Raw genomic sequence first — 18,254 nt, forward strand, 5'->3', positions numbered from 1 at the left:
TCTCTCTTTCTTTCTTTCTTTCTTTCTTTCTTTCTTTCTTTCTTTCTCTCTTTCTTTCTTTCTTTCTTTCTTTCTTTCTTTCTTTCTTTCTTTCTTTCTTTCTTTCTTTCTTTCTTTCTTTCTTTCTTTCCTTCTTCCTTTCTTTCTTCCTTCCTTTTCTCTTTCTTTCTTTCCTTCTTTTTCTTTCCTTCTTTCCTTCTTCCTTCCTTCCTTCTTTCCTTCTTCCTTCCTTCCTTCTTTCCTTCTTTTTTCCTTCCTTCTTTCCTTCTTTTTTCCTTCCTTCCTTCCTTCCTTCCTTCCTTCCTTCCTTCCTTCCTTCCTTCCTTCCTTCCTTCCTTCCTTCCTTCCTTCCTTCCTTCCTTCCTTCATTGAAAATCTTAAGATGGAAGATTCTATTTGGTTTTTATTTGGTTGAGCTCAGCACACAGTTACAAATATCATTATTGTAAAAGGCATTGGGTTTGAATCTGGTTGGTTTCTCATGTTGTTTTCTAGTTTTTCTTGTACTTATCAAAATCATTTTACTCATTCTCTAGTTCGTTATGTTCAATTTCAGTGAAAACTTTATCTTTGCTTTGCTTCATTTTAATGTAAATTGGCTTCTAATGCTGAAATTAAATGTTAAATCTTTCTGAAACAGTTTTAGGTTTATAATAACATTGAAAAGACTTTGAGATTTTTCAATATACTCCTATCTAACACATCTATTATCTCTTTCATTATCATAATCATACATAAGAATAATGCAGTTTTAAACCAATTATGAATGTAAATAGTACCTTAAATTTCATAATTTACATTTGCTTTTCCTCTTTTGGTATACATTCTATGACTCTGGACAAAAGTAAATTAGCCCTTTGGATCCGGCTGCGGAGCGAACATGATGGAAGAGCCCAAGGGAGCGCCCTTGGACTCCAGGCAGCCCACTGAACTAATTCCGGCATGGGACCAGAGACCCCACGGTGCGCTGAAACAGTGGGACCCGGGCATCCCCCAATTCTTTTAACCTGTCTCTCTCTCTCAACTCCTCCCTCCTGAGCACAGCGCAGGACTTCTCCATCTTATGAGCACCATAAAAGGGTAAAAGTTTGTAGTGATGTTATTTCTGGTTGTACTTTCCCTGGACTTTATACAGAAACCCAAAACCGCGCGGCCGCGGCCGCGGCCGCGCGACCTAATGTCATCTTAGCATCAGCAATATGTAATATGTCCATTTTTAATGGGTCGGACTTTTGTGGGAGATCCTAACAAGAATAGTAAGTCTGTTGCTGAAATATTGAAGGCAATCAAAACGGTAGCCATCTCTCTAGACTAAACTAAGCTATATCCCCACGCCAGCTGAGAAGAAATTTTCTTCTTTCTCGGGAAGAAACGCGGCATGTTGTCAACTACAGTGTGATGTCCATTAAGCAAACAGACCTGGTGGCGTGGGAATGGGATATAAGGGGAAAAATTATGTACATGGAACAGTGGGACGCTGGTGGAATCTCGAGCCGGAGCCAATACCAGCGCAAGACCTTCGGTTCCAGAAACTGCTTCCAGACACTCTACTAGTCTATCAACTAAGCCAGAGCCCCATGTCTGCTGATGACGGGAAATAACCATCCTTTTCGTTTTTTTTCGTTTTTTTTTTTTTTTTTCCCTTGTCAGGCAGCGTGGCGATTACTAAACAGGCGTGAACTCGGTGGCGCGGGGCAAGGGGGAAAAAGAAAAGCTATGTAACAAACAGCGGGACTTAATATCTCTATATTCTTAGCAGTGGAGAACTATCAAATGCCTCCTTGGCAATAGGACTGCTTTTCTTTTTGGGGGGAAACCCCAACAACGGTAGTGAGTTGTGTGTTGAAATATGGAATGTAATCGAGATAAGGCATAAATGAAGTGAAACTTATCAAGTACAAGGGTGGGGACTGGGGAGGTGGGAGGGGGCGGCAGGTATACTGGGGGGGGTTGGTGATGGAGGATGGGCACTGGTGAAGGGAAGGGTGTTTGAGAATTGTATAACCGACATAATCCTGAGAACTATGTAACCCTCCACATGGTGATTCAATAAAATTAAAAAAATAAATAAATAAAATTAAAAAAAAATTAAAATAAAATAAAATAAAATAAAACAATATCCTTTTTGTGTGGACAAAGAAAGACATTTATTAATATGCTTTGGTAAAAAAAAAAAGTAAATTAACTGGTATTTATAACTAAAATATGAAACGGACAGAGAGATGCATCCTTCACCTGCTGCAGACAACTATAACTAGAAGTTTCTCTGATAAAGCCCTGACATTCCCTCAAACACCACTATTGGGGTGGTTATACCACTCTTTGGCACCACTGGGACTCAATCAAGCATCATCATATTTTCAGCTTCTACATTGAACCACTGACCTTATTAGCCAAGAATTTTCATGAAGAGCGACAGACCTTCTTTACACTGTTAGAGTGGCATCCCTTATCTCTCCTGCATTCCTAGTTGAAAAAAAAAAACTAAATAAATAAAATAAACTATCCTTTCTCTCCAAAAGCCTTTCACTGCTTTGACTATGCATCTCTCTAATACCTTAGCACAGCCAAACACAGCTCTGTTTATTGTTTTCATAGTTTCCTTTCTCCAGAATATCATATAGTTGGAATTAAATTGTATTTAGCCTTCTTGTGTTGATTTCTATCACTTAGTATTGTGACATCACGGAATCATGTTTTTTCCATGTCTCAATAGCTTACTTCATTTCAGTATTAAATAGCTTTCACTGTCTGAATGTATCACAGGATGTTTTGTGGGATCCAGGGATTGAATACAGGTGCTCCAACATGCAAAACAAACGCTTTGCCACGGAAACGCACTGCGACCCCTTTGTAGGGTTTCTTTATCTGCTTACTAACAGAAGAAAAGTTTATTGTTTCCGCATTTGGCAAACATGAATAAATCTTATGTAAACACGTATGTAGGAGTTTTTATTTTCTCATTTGGGTAATATGAACTGTGACTGTTGGTTCATATGGTTAAAATGTAATTAGTTTTGCAAGGAACTAAAAAGTGTTTTCTAAAGTAGTTTGCCATTTTGTATTCCCAACATTAATGAATGAGAGTTAGTGTTGTAGACACTCATAAAACAGAAAGTACCTTGGGATCCAGTAGGAAAACCTAAAAGGAACGTACAAAATGAGGTTTAAAAAAAGTACGCAGAGGAAGACAATTCTAAATAGAGAAACTGTGAGTTACAAAGACTGAGGGGCTGGAGCGATAGCACAGCGGGTAGGGCGTTTGCCTTGCATGCGGCCGGTCCGGGTTCGATTCCCAGCATCCCATATGGTCTCCTGAGCACCGCCAGGGGTAATTCCTGATTGCAGAGCCAGGAGTGACCCCTGTGCATAGCCGGGTGTGACCCAAAAAGCAAAAAAAAAAACAACAAAAAAACAAAGACTGAAGTGGGAATGGTATCCAGTGTCTACAAGGAACATCACAGAAATGAGTCTAAGTGCTGGAGTACAGTAAAAATAGATGCTAAGAAGTGCAGGAATGGCATCAGAAGATGCTAGATACGTCAATATACTGTCTTATAGGTAAGCATTTTACTTTCAGGCTGAACTACATGGGAGGTTGAGAACAAAGTTGAAAACTCAGGATTGAGTTTGGTTTCAGAAGGTAATTTTGGCTACAATGTTGAATAATGGCTCTAGGGGATATGGAGTGAAGCAAAGAATTCGTTACTTCAACCTAATTTTAAGACAAATGTTTTTGTCATTGGTGAGTCACTTAGAAACCCAAATTGCTCTTGTGGTTATGAAGGATCTAAAGCATTTTGCAATGAACATAAATCTGCTTCTTTGATGGAAAAGTTGAGACCGGAACACTTACCACTGTTTGCTACTCTTCTGAGAGTCAGCTCACTGCAGATAATGCCAACATTGGGAATAGGAAATGGATCATATGGAAAATAATAACTTAATTATTGAAGAAAACTGAGGTGAGAATCAAAATGTAAATCTCATGCAGGACCTTTTGAAGACAAATGATTATATGGTAAGCATTTTTGTTCTTCACTCAGAAATTGAGAAATAGGTACTGAAGCAAACCAATAACTCAAGTGGCATTTCAAAATGTCAAGAATGATATCTACTTGTGATGCTAATCCTCTTGGAGGTAAGTAAAACATTTGTCTCAGGTAATGCTTTGTTATTGCATTTTTATTACGAAAGTTCTAGGTTAAAAAAAATGCTTAAAGAACTTCATTCCAGGGAACCCCAAAATGGAGTTCGTGCTCAATTCAATCAGCTTAATCAATGGCTGAATAAATAGCAGTACTCCTACATCCTGTTGCTCATCGATTTGTTCCAGCCGGCACTAGTAACGTCTCTCATTGAGACACTTATTGTTACTGTTTTTGGCATATCTTACATAATTAAAAAAAAAAAAAAGAAGACTTTGGTATCAGGGACTGGAGCCATAGTGCAGTGGGTAGGGTATTTGCCTCACACACCAGGCCCAAGTTCAATTCCTCCGCCCCTCTCAGAGAGCCCAGCAAACTACTGAGAGTATCTCGGCATGGCAGAGCCTGGCAAGCTACTGTGTCATATTCAATATGCCAAAAACTGTAACAACAAGTCTCATAATGGAGACGTTACTTACTGGTGCCCTCTTGAGCAAATCGATGAGCAATTTGATGACAGTCACAATGACAGTGACAATGAACCTATTATTGGTGATATGGAACTAGCATTTATGATCACTAATGAATAGAAATAAAAAAAGTAATTCTCAAAAAGAAACCAAAAATAAAATAAACAATTTTTCCAGAAAAAAGTGAATGATAGTAGAATGTTGAGTTCATATCAGAATCCAAGTTTTCATAATTTTTATATTCTTTTTGTTTGAGATTATTTTGGACTTTATCCATAATAGTGAGTGGTTCTTCAAAATGTTAATTAATTTCTTCAACTCTGTTTCTGTCTTGCATATGCAGGCAATTTTTTAAAAAATAAATTACTAGCAAATCTCTGAACTTTAATTATCTAATATATGTATGTCAATTGGGTAACCATAATTATTTGATTGTTCTGAGACTGATTATTCAATTTTAATGTTTCCCATTTTAGTTAAGTATCTGATTATTCTATTCTTATTTCATTTGCTTTTATAGTTATACATTTCTTTTAATCATTTCAGAGAATAGGCAATTACATTTGTTTACATAAAAATTGATTAGATGATTTATTCTTTTTATTACCTTGAAACAGATCACTTTTCTAAAATCCTTGGGTCATAAAATTGACTTCTATCATTTTCAGCTTTTTCATTATCAAAATAAGTTGTAACCAAAAGCAGATTTTCAAGCTATGAAGTTGAAAACTATCTGTAATAAATAAAATATTATTTTTGTTACTGATATCTTAAAATATAAAACAACTGTTTTTGTTATTGATAAAACATGATGACAAATACTACAAATGCTAAATTCCATACAAGGTCAGAAATTCAGAGGTGATAACAAAAAGTACATTTGATATAACCATACTTGAAATATTGTTTTAAGGTTCTGAAAAAATGCCCGTCATGAACTAAAGTAGGGAGAATAGGTTCTATCCCTTAATAAAAAGAGCAAAATATCCTCATTTTAATTTTTCACTTGTCTTTTGGACTACTCCCAGCAGCACTCAGGGCTTAGTCCTGGTGGAGACCATATGGGGTGCTGTATTTTTTTTTTGTTTTTTTTCTTTTAGGATCACACCCAGCAATGCTCAGGGCTCTGCACTCAGGAATTACTCCTGGCGATGCTTGGGGGAACCACGTGGGATGCCGGGGATCTAACCCAGGTCAGTCAAGTGCAAGGCAAACACTCTACACCCTGTGCTAATTGAGGTCAGGCACAGGCAAAGCAAACATATAAACTGCTGTACTATGTCTCTGGCTTTCAGATTATTTTCATTAAATACATTTTGAGTTGAATGATGACCATATGACCATGTTGTCTCAGCATTTCTATGATTACCCCATAGTTTCCCAGAAAACAAAAACTAACATTTGCTCCAATGAGCAAATGGATTTATATTTATATTCTATTTCCAACTATGTCAGAGAGTAAACTTTTATTTAAATGAATCTTATTGAATGGAAATTTTTCCTAAAAAGATGTGGCCACATAACTTAAAAATTTTTGTCTTTTGTAATGATCTGATTAAGGCTTTAAGCCAAGTGCTTATTGAAATAAAATGTAAATGGATACCGGTTGTATTTTATTATTGTTATTGTGATGTGGAATTCTTCGGGCGACCTTCTTGGACCTATCTTGGCATTAAAATCACCAACAATGTTCTTGTAGAAGGTGTGGTCTTCTTTATAGAACTTCTCCAGTTCCATGTAGAACCTCTCAATTTCTTCTTCATCATAGTTGGAAGTTGGTGCGTAGATGATGAAGACAGAAACTGCAGACAGTGAGCCACATCTATTCAAGTGTCCATTTCGGGTTGATAGGCATTTGAATGAATCGATGCTCATGGCCAAGTTCATGTTGACAAGGACACCAACGCCACCAACGCCTCTGTTGTCGCATGTTCCAAGGAACAATTCTTCTCCAGTGTCCTGATGGTGCTTGGGGCATCATGTATGATGGCACGGATCTAATTAAGATCTACCATGTACAAGGTAAGTGTCTTATATTATCTCCCCAGTCAGTCCCTTAATTTTTTTTTTCAATTTTGAAAATATCATAATTTTTATACTTTTATCTTTCTTTATCTTTTATGCTTCTACTTGTTGACAAGTGATACAAGTGATTATTGCGTGACTCTTTATAGAGACTATCAGCAATTTTTAAAAATTACCAACTTGAAGGTCTCCTGAGCCCTGGTAAGAGAGAGTGCAGAGCCCAGAATAAGCCCAGAGCACTGCTGTGTACAATCCCAAAACAAAAAAAACAAGATCAACTCTAGTATTAATACATAGAAACCTAAGCTATGATCAGTCCAAGTGATTAGTCCTTAAAAATTAATAATGGGCTGTGACTGACTGTCTCCTCAAATTCATGAACTCATTTTCTCTTGGGCTCTTGCTGTGAAAATAATTCACAGGGAAAAGAATGCAAGGTAAATAGAGCTAGGGGGAAAGAGATTATTTATGCTCTAGGTCGCTGCTGGCACATCTATAACACATAATTGCTTGAAATTTAGCTGTTGTAAAGAAAAAAAATATTGTCCTGTTTGCCTTGAAAAAGATGTTGTACATTTGGGCTGCTTTGACATATGGATTCTTAGAATATATATTATTTTTCACCTCAGACTTTCTCTCTTTCTCTTTCTCTCTCCCTCTCTCTACATCTTCATTTTCCATGGAAAAGATGAAGTGATCCATTACTTTTGCTTTATGGTGTATCCTAAAATTAGGAGATCTCTGAAAAACTCACTAAAATATAGAAACCTATCAAATTCTGGGGAAAATTGAACAGTTTATATTACCCCCTCAAAAAATACACTGTGAGATCAAATAAACTTTTACTGCAACAGATTTTAGCCCTAATCAATAGTTTTTTCAATGACAATAAGTATTTAGAAATTAATAACATTAGAACTGGAAAGAAAGCAGTAGAATTTAAGTATTATAACAAAAACCGAAGAAGCCTGGATGAAAGGCATAGAATGATACCATGATACCAGGTATTGGAAGAAGAGAAAGAAGGAGAGAGATGGACATGATGATGGTATAAGATAGTAGGAAAGCAATTTTTCGAGTATATCCTTTGCCCACCAAGAAAGTAGAAATTAGAAAAAAAGATATTTAAAATGGAGGGATAGGTGTTGGAGTGACACAAAATAGAGGATAGGGCACTTGCATTGCACACAGTCAATCCAGATTGATTTCCCAGCATCCCATACGGTTCTCCTGAACACCACTAGGAGTAATTTCAGAGCACAGAGACAAGAGAAATCCCTATGTATGGACAGATGTGTCCCTCCCCAAAAATGAAATGGAGGGATTAAAAAAATAAGGGAGGTATAGAAGAGGTTATTCTACATTTTATTCTCAACAATTTTATTTTAAATTCTGAGTTTGATTTATGAGTTGAGTTTAATTTAAATATATTTGTAATTGCTAATGTCAATTATGCTTTTGTCCTATTTTATTCTGTATTTATTCATTGGTAATAGGATATTTATATTTTTGATAACATAATATTTTATATTTTCAGTACTATGCATATTATATTATACATATTATATGAAGAATATATAGATATTATGCAGACATACAACTTGTAGGCCATAGATGTTTGGATTCCCACCTATTATTATATCATTTACTTGGTTCACTCATACACTCTATCATTCAATCATATCATTCAATAAGTATCACTCAACAAAGCTTAGAGAAAGTGTTTAAGATATCAAATACTTTCTGGATCAGGGAATTCATAACTCAACAAAAACCTAAGTTCCAACCACTACACCAGAAGATTATAATTATGATGAGAAGTACATGAGGACAAACAAACAAATAAAAATTTGTTTTTTATTTAGATTGCCCTCAATGGGCAAGCTAATTCAAGTTTCTAATTTGGTCTAATTTGGTCTATAATGGTAAAAATCATAGAAAAGTGGGTAAATTTATACTGTAGAGAAGATACTTAGGGAAGACTTTCCAAAGGCTGGAGTGTTTCAATTATATACTGGCAAAATAAGAAAAAAAAAGAAAAGAAAGTAGGCAACATCAGGAAGAGCTAATTCACAAAGTTCAAAAGGGAATAGAAAATGTGAAAGCTCTAAGAAAGAAATGAATGGTAGTTTGTAGAACCAAATAATGTCAATGTGAATGGAGTAATGATTGTAATGAAATGAGGTTACAGAGGCAGTTTGGGGCCAGTTCAAATAAAACCTTGTTACCCCAGAAAAATTAGAAATTGGTGTTTTATTCTAAGATCACTGGATAACACTTGAAGTGCTTTAAGCATGGGAAATGGTACTGTGTTTTAAATTATTGTTTTGTCATTCTGATTAATTTTATATCAGCATACATTATTTAAAATGTTTAAACAAAATCAGTATTTAAAATGTTTAGGAATGTGGAAAAAGAAATTAAAACTCTGCGGTGACAATAGTTTTTACAAGAAATTATGATGATAACTGTGGTTCTTAACTGGTTGTTTTGAAGTGATTTTGACTTGAGGGTAGAAAGTAAAGAAAAATTGTCTTCCTCAGGTAAATTTGCTCTCTATTAAATATTCCCATCCAAGGAACACTTTCTTTCCTCAGAGGAGATATTAACTCATTTAGCTGGAACATTGTTGATAAATATTTCATATTCATTGATTAAAATAAATGTCTTTTTTTTACTTAGATAATTTATTTCAGTAATTCTCAGGTTATATTCCTGGCAACCAGAGAAGGAATTAGAATGAGAGATAAGGCTAGAATCTTTTGCTGTTTGGAGGCTGCACCTAGCAGTGTCCAGAGGCTATTTCTAATTCTCTGCTCCAGAGTTCCTACTAGTGGTGCTGGAGAATCAGGGATTGCACTGGGGTCAGCTTGCCCATGTCCATGCGAAACTACCTTGCCCGTGGACTATCTCTCCAGCCAAAATAAATGTCTTTTGAGATAAGGAAATTGGAAGTTCTTTCCAGTTAAAATCTAGATGCTCATATATACATATATATATATATATATATATAAGTTAAATCTAGTTAGAATGAAAAATGCCAATGAACCACTTGCTTGACTCATTAAGTGATAGAGTTTTATATCCTCAAATAAATGAAACAGCTTAAATGAATACCTGGTATCATCAAAAGAAAATAATGATTATCTTGGGGATTAATTTGAAACTGGTGGCAATGACAAAGCTTTCTGGTAAAAACAGAAATCACTGTATCACTGTATCACTGTCATCCCATTGATCATCAATTTGCTTGAGTGGGCCTAGTAACCATCATTCATCCTAGCCCTGATATTTTAGCAGCTTCTCTTTACTCATCCTTCCCAATAATGCCACAGTAGAGGCTCTTCTGGGTCAGGGGAATGAGACCCATCATTGTTACTGTATTTGGCATATGAATACGTCACTAGGAGCTTGCCAGGCTCTCCCCCATGCAGGCAGTAAACTCTCAGTAGCTTGCCGGGTTCTCCAAGAGGGAGAACTAGGCTATCAGATGTCCAGGAGCTTGGTTTAATAGTCTCTGGACATTGATGGGATTACACAGACACCGAGGGCAGTTTCTGGGTGTGACTGCCTAGCTACTGGAAAATGGGGAAATTTGGGTGGAATAGACCCAGTCCCGATCCAACAGCCTTGGAGATCTCGGCCCCAGGTTTCGCACACCTGGATTCCTCTGGCGGTTCCTTCATGCTTTCTGAATGATGTAAAATGTCAGTCTATCAGTGTATCACTGTCATCCCATTGTTCATCGATTTGCTTGAGCCGGTGCCAGTAATGTCTTCATTTGTCCCTGTCACATGCTAGTGTAGCCCAGTGTGTCTGGCTCGCTCCAGGAACATGAAGAGCATGTTGTTGTTACTGTTTTTGGTATATCAAATACATCATGGGTAGCTTGCCAGGCTCTGCAGTGTGGGAAAAATAAAATAAATTAAAATAAAATAAAAATAAAGATGTCACTCAGCCACAAATGTGGCCACGCGCTCTAGGAAAAATTGTGTAGCTCTCTTCTGGGCGCTTTGTTTTATAGTCTCTGGATATTGGCCATTGGTGAGATTACATGGCGCAGGAGGGAGTTTGTGGGTGTGACTGCCAAGCTACTAGAAAACTGAGGGTCTGGGTGGAGGAGGCCCAGTCCTGATTGGAGCAGGCTTGAGATCTCAGCCATGAGTCCCACATACCTGGATTTCTCTGTCAGTTCCTTCATGGGTGAGGCTCATCCAAGCATGATGATAGTGGCCTTGAGTATGGTTGTGTCTGAGTTCTGGAGGTTTTTGGCTGCCAGGACTCTGCTTGGGAGAGGGAGGGAAACTCAACCACCCCTTTCTGAGGGGGCCCCAGCAAAGACAGCCTGGTGTGGGGGTAGAGTGTAAAATGTTGTTAGGAAAAAATTTTTTTGACTCATCTATAAAAAATTATTTTTAATCTGCTTTTTTCAGAGTTCACAGAGTATTTTTAGTTAAAAACTCAAACTGGATTTGCATACAATGAAAAAATTATATATATACATATATACTTATGTATGCATATATATATGGTTTGGAGCCATACCTGATGCTTTACTCATGAGTATACACTCAGGAATCATTTCTGGCTGGCTTGAATACCATATGGAGTTCTAGGGGTTAAACTGTGGTTGCTGTGTGCCAGGCAAGCACCCTGCCCACTATACTATTTCTCCAACCCTGAAAATATTTATATTTTATTTATTTTGGTATGTTTTATCTTTAATGTAATTAAGAGGTATAAGGTTTGTGTTTTGAATGAAATATACACATTAAAACCACCATTTAGTTTTCTATGGAATTATAGTATTTTTTGAGATATATGGAAATATAGTAATTCTATGGAATTATAATATTTTTCTTGCCTTTTTTCAAGGAAAAGCTCTAGAACTCAAACTCTATGTCACTAGCATAAATGGGGAGGCAAAGATAATTAGATTAAAGTTGCTTAATTTTGAAATTATCAGTTTTCTAATGAGTCATGTGGTTGAGATCTTGAGACATTTGAATTATATCAGAAAAGTGCATTTTCTTCAAAAGTGAAACTTAAAAACCCAAGTCCTTATGTTAAAACTTTCTGAAATCTTCTGCAAATATATTTTATAAGTTCTTGAAGTGTCAACTTATATTGGTTTTCCTAAATATTAAATGTTTCAGGAGGTAGTTTCAATTCCCCCTAAAGGAAGTATAAAGTAACCATTTAAAAATTAACATGTAACTATAAAATATTATCCTTTAGCACAGCAGGTGTTTGCCTTGCATGTGGCTGACCTGGGTTTGATTCCTCTGTCCCTCTCAGAGAGCCCAGCAAGCTACCGAGAGTATCCCACCAGCATGGCAGAGCCTAGCAAGCTACCCATGGTGTATTCGATATGCCAAAAACAATAACAAGTCTCACAACAAGAGACAATACTGGTGCCTGCTTGAGCAAATAGATGAACAAAGGACGACAGTGCTACTGTGCTACAGTGCTATCCTTATAATAAGCATGATTTTTTATTTTCAATTATGTTTCATTGCTATCAGAACCGAATCATTTGATTAAAAGACAGCTGGAAAGATAGGACTCATAAATCATTGCTATGTCCTTTTCTGAATTACACAGATTTCATGAATTACACAGAAAGGCAAAATAATTTATTTGTTATCATGGAAGTATAGGCTTTGCTGTATTATCTTTTTTTTTAATACTTTAAATATCTTGGTCATTTCTGGAACCCTACTCTCAGCCCCAATACATACATTCTATATCCAGGAATGTGCCATATTGGGTCCCTTTAGAACTTTTTGCATTAGGGGCTGAAGGTATGGTAGGGTGTTTGTGTTGCACAAAGCGAACCTGAGTTAGATAGCCAACACCCCATTTGGTCCTCTGAGCACCTCCATGAGTAACCCTGAGCACAGGGCAAGGGGTAAATCCTGAGCACTGCTGGGTGAGGTTCTCCCAAACAAAATAAAACACACACACAAATGAACTTTCGTCCTACAATTGCTTCTTAGCTTTTTTATAAAATATGTTTATAAAATATGTTTACATATTTGTCCCTACTAATAACACACTGATTGAAAGTGATGCCACATGTTACCAGATAGTAAGATCTAGAAACTTTAAATATATTTATTTAGAAATACAAAGAATGATGACTTAGTGCAGTGCTTCTGAAAATGGGCGATACAACTGTGGGGTAAATGGAAAAATCCAGGGAGGGTGTTGTAGCCTTGGGTGCAATTGGATGTATGTGTGGGGTGGGGGGAAGGGGGTTCTATTTGCTGATTTGCAGGAGCTATATTTTTAGGGGTATGCTGAGATTCTTTTTCCATTGTACTCAGGGTAGTAGGTCAAATCAGTTTGGAAACCTTTATTCCATTGGTTGGAGTTTCAGACACAATGTTAGATATCGCACTGTAGCCCCGTTGTTCATCAATTTGCTCAAGCGGGTACCAGTAATGTCTCCATTGTGAGACTTGTTACTATTTTTGGCATATCAAATGCGCCACGGGTAGCTTGCCAGGCTTTGCTGTGAGGGCAGGATACTCTCAGTAGCTTGCAGGGCTCTCGAGAGGGATGGAGGAATCAAACCTGGGTCGGCCGTGTGCAAGGCAAATAAGTGCCCTACCCGCTGTGCTATCGCTCAGTCCATGTTAGATGTAAGTGAGAAAAGAACATTCTTTAGCAGATATTATTATTTATATTATGTACCTTCTAAGTTGCCCTTTCTAAAATTCAGTCCACCTTGATTAATAAGTATTGCAAAACATGGCTTTAAAATGATTTAAACGATTTTATGTAACAATTTAAAAATGAAGTCCTGATGCGGTGAGTGAAGATGGAGAGTGTTGAGAGAAGATGGGTAAATATGAGGTTACGATACACTAAATTATTTCATGATGTGTTAAAGTATCCTATGTCTTTGAATAATTTCCCCTACTATCTTCAGGTGAAATGCATATCTAAGAAGGTGTGTGTGTGTGTGTGTGTGTGTGTGTGTGTGTGTGTGTGTGTTACCTCACACAATAATGAAGTTTGGGACTTCACCCAGTCCACAAGCTCATAAGAGAGCTAGAGACATAGTACATAGATTAAGGTGGTTGCATTTAGTCAATCCCAGCTTGATCCCTGGCACCACATATATTCCCCTGACCGTCATTTGGAGTGCCCAATGAGCACAAAAATAACAATAGACTCTAAATACATATACTAGTTGTGGACCCAAAGGAAAGAAGAAACAAAAAAAGTGTAAAAGTGTATCTAATAAGCTCAGAGGTGACAAGGCATACTGCATCTCCAAATGCAGGTGATATCAAACTGTCATGCCAGAGAAACATGCTATGTCTTTGAGTGATTTAAATAGAAGCATTAATTTTTATTTTAATAATAAAAATTGCACTGTTGTCACACTATCGTCCTGTTCATTGATTTGCTCAAGTGGGTACTAGACAATAATTCTGGTTTCCTCTGATTCAAATATTGTTGAAAACAGAGTCACTGTCATTGTCACTGTCATCCCATTGCTCACTGATTTGCTCGAGCGGGCACCAGTAACGTCTCTCATTGTGAGACTTATTGCTACTGTTTTTGGTATGTCAAATATGCCACGGGTAGGTAGCTTGCCAGGCTCTGCTGTGAGGGAAAGAGGAAATCTAACCTGGGTCAGCTGTGTGCAAGGCTAATGCCATACCCTCTGTGCTTTATTCCAGTCCTAAGAATAATAATAATAAATAAGGCAAGAAATTATATGTAGAAATGAGCCAATCAGTTGTTGCTATTGTGTTCTTTCCATACCTGCCTTCAGAAAATTTTATGTATATGTTATGTAATATATGTATCTTATATACATATATATCTTCAGTGCTATATTTTAAAGTGGGGATTCAGAAGCAGACTATTGTAGAAAATAATTGTAGAGTGCTCAAGCAAAATATACTTTCAGTATTCTAGTATAATCTGCATTACTTAGAAATTTTACTTTCCTTAGAGGTAGTATTTTACTATAAAAAATTTCTTATTCATATAATTGTGTTTATTAAACATTTATTTGTTTCCCATGTTCCATCATGTAAAATTTCAATAGAAGCCTCCTTTACAAATGAGGACTCCGGGAAACAGAATATTAACAGTTGTAAAGTTAGATGGAAATACTTTAACAAAATAACAGAAGTTGCAACAGGCCAACTGTAAAAAACTAAGGCACGCTGACAGGTGTGTGCACTCGCGGGCTCTCCGGGTGGCTCTGTCTCACCGCCCATGTTCGGTGCTCTGGAACTGCTGTGCGTGGCTGTTGGTCAAGGGCAGGCGACGGAAGAAGGCCAAACTGGTTGCTTGATCAGTTTATTTCATTCTCTCTCTCTGCTTCTCTCCCAGCTCTAGATCTCTCTCTGGATCTTGCCCCCCAACCCACTCTTCCAGCTTAGTTAAATCCCCCCCAGCATGAGGGGGTTGGGGCGTACACATAGTTGTGGTCACAATCAGTAGGGATAAGGTTCCTTTCCTTCAGGGGATGCTGCTCTTAGGACTGATTCTCCTTCAGCAGGAGGAGCCAACCAAGGGCGGAGTCCCGTGACTGTTTCTCCTCTCCTCATCCAGCAAACATATAAGCATTCATAATATTAATCATTTTGTATGGACACAATAAGAGATGCATTAAAGCTTATAGAATTGCTCTCCTGGGGCCATCTCAATCTCAGACTACAGTGCTCAGGCCAGATTAGTCTTTCCTATTCCTAGCAGGGTCCTAGTCTCGTCATTACTTTTGGATCATGACAGCATTCGTCCATAATCAATCTCTTAACTTATAGTTAAGAATTAGGCACTTTGGCCAGGCCCATCTCGATGCCAGGGTAGCACATAACTCACCACTTGCCCTGGATCCGTCCCGTCTCTCATCGGACCCTGCTTTTGGGGTGCTAGGAACTGAGGGCAACTGAGGCTTAAGTGGAGAAAGCCGGTGTCCAGGAGGGAATAATATTTGAAGCCAATTAAATCCCAAGTTACAAAAGCATAAATTGTCTTCTTGTGTCTATACAAAAAGGACATTGCTTTAAATTAAATTATTCAAAAGGCATAAGGAGAGGAGAAAGGCAATATTAACTTATAATATAAGTTCAGTGTCCTAGAAAGATCTGACCTTACAAATAAGCAGAGTCAGATTAGGGAGAGAAGCTGATTAACTGTTTTGGGGAAGAGAGCATAGAGAAGTGATTATAGCTAAATAAAGGGATGGGAGTGACTCGGAACACCTTGATGGGGTAAGTTGACTGGGGTAAGCCTAAACTCTGGGAAAAACCGGGACAAGCTCCTTGTGGCAAGAGAGGAGAGGACAAAGTAATGTCATCCTACAGCCAACTTATTCTAGAGCTGCATGCCTAACTACTAAGGATGTGGAGAAAAAACTGAGTTGTGTCTGCTTGTATTTCTTTGTCACTTGCTCAAAATTTAAATAACAAAGCAGCCTGGATGAAAAATATTTGACCACAGTTATATTTTTTTAAAGTCTAAGTAAGTACTAGTTAGAATACAGTGCATTTCTAGTATAATTAAATAGCATAATTATGCTAAGAAAAACTGGGACCTTCTTTAAATATACACTTAATTGCAATTCCTTATTCATAATCAGTTAATTATCATGAAGATTGGACTTAACTTAGGTTATTATGCACAATTTTGTGGTGTAGATTTTCAGTTTTTGTAATAACTTTGTAAACAAATCTTTCAAAGAGCAAATTGCTTTGTTTTGTTGTCTGACAATTTGGGGCTAAAGGAAATGCTTCAATATCTAGAATGTTTGCATAGTCATCAGCTCTTTAGCTGGTGTAGAAAATACATAAAGTGTGAGAAGATTTCCCTCTCAGTTTAATTTGAATGCAAATTTTACTAATCAAGATCTCTGTTTGGCTTCTGGGAATTTTGAGAATTATGTGAGATTGTTTATGACTATCTAGTCCTGTATATGTCCCACTTTTCTACAAGTAAGCATCTTCATGTAGTGATGGTCAATTTCTTTAGATGGATATTTTGAAGTTATCTCTCTATGGAAGTCAGGGAAAGATAAAATTTTAACAGGATCACATCATTTGATAAACTTGGATTTTGATCAGACAATGAGTTCAGAGAACCAACCAGAGTTTTAAATTAAGTTGACAGGACTGTGCCACTCCAGAGGCAGGGTTTGTGGAAATCATTTGCTGTTCCTCTGAGTTCCATCTTCATCAGTCATTTGGAGAGTGAGGAGATTGATGTGAATGAGGTAATTTCTAAAGTCCCATTCTGCTACACAGGTCTATTATTTTTTTTATATGGTCTGTCTTCTGAAGGTATTTTCCTTCTTATAAGGTGTGAATTGAGACTGTCTTCATCTATAGAGCTTACTTAGGAGACTAACAACTAAGGATGTCTTCATCTGGACAACTATATTCTTTGCCTCAGGAAATTCTTGCCAGGAAGATAAGACTGTAAATCATTAAATTTCCTGTTTGTTGCAACAAATTATTAAAAATCAATTTATACAATTAGTAGAATACTCAAGCAGTACCACTCTCTGGACAATAGTTGTTCATCTGGAAAACCAGCTTTCTTCTAAGGAAAATAGATTACTAGGCAAATTACTTGTTTATGAAGAAACTGTTTATATATTAGACATTTTTTTCAAGAACATCAACTTATTACCAGGAGGTTGTCTCCATGGCTTGGAGGCTGGTCTCTCATTCTGGGTAACTCAGAGAAGGGACCACCAAGTAAAATGTGGTCGGAGGTCATGTGGTGGAAGGGTGATGTGGGCTGAATATAGACTAGAGACTGAACACAATGGCCACTCAACACCTTTATTGCAAACCACAACACCTAATCAGAGAGAGAGAACAAAAGGGAAGACCCTGCCATAGTGGCAGTGTGGGGTGGGGGGAGACGGGACTGGGGAGGGTGGGAGGGATGTTGGGTTTACTGGTGGTGGAGAATGGGCACTGGTGAAGGGATGGGTTGTCGAACTTTGTATGGGGTAAACATGAGCACAAAAATGTATAAATCTGTAACTGTACCCTCACATTGACTCTCTAATTAAAAATAAACTAATAAAATTTAAAAAAAGAACATCAACTTATGTGTCAACCAGGCCTAAAGTATTAATTTATGCATTTTTGTCAAAATCCATGTAGGGTTATATTGAAAGGCCATTCAAATCACTGTAGACTAGTCTCGAAATATATGACCTTGACTTCTAAAGTTTTAAAATCTGTGAAATTTTTTGGTCAGGTGGTATTGCCATTTATTGAAGACTATAATAAGCCCAAGTAGACTAGGTTACTAACTTGTTTTGGTTGGCTTATGGGTATCTGGCATTAAAGTATTTATTGTTTTGATTAAATATATGCAGTATCTGAGGTGGCATACGTGGGAGTACAAATAATTATTAAAGTGCTTATAGATGATGTTGATCTTCTAATTCTTACTCAGCTATTTTGAAATTAAAAGGTGTTATGGATAAAATTCCTTGGGCTTTAGTAGTATCAGTAGGAAAATAATGTCTATTTTAAAACAATGTTTTAAAACACAGGTTTTAAATTGTGATAAAGTAATTTATTTGATAAATTGCTAAAACTCAGGACAGTTCCATGAGTCA

This window comes from Sorex araneus, chromosome 11 (genome assembly GCF_027595985.1).
Source record: "Sorex araneus isolate mSorAra2 chromosome 11, mSorAra2.pri, whole genome shotgun sequence".
NCBI lineage: Eukaryota > Metazoa > Chordata > Mammalia > Eulipotyphla > Soricidae > Sorex > Sorex araneus.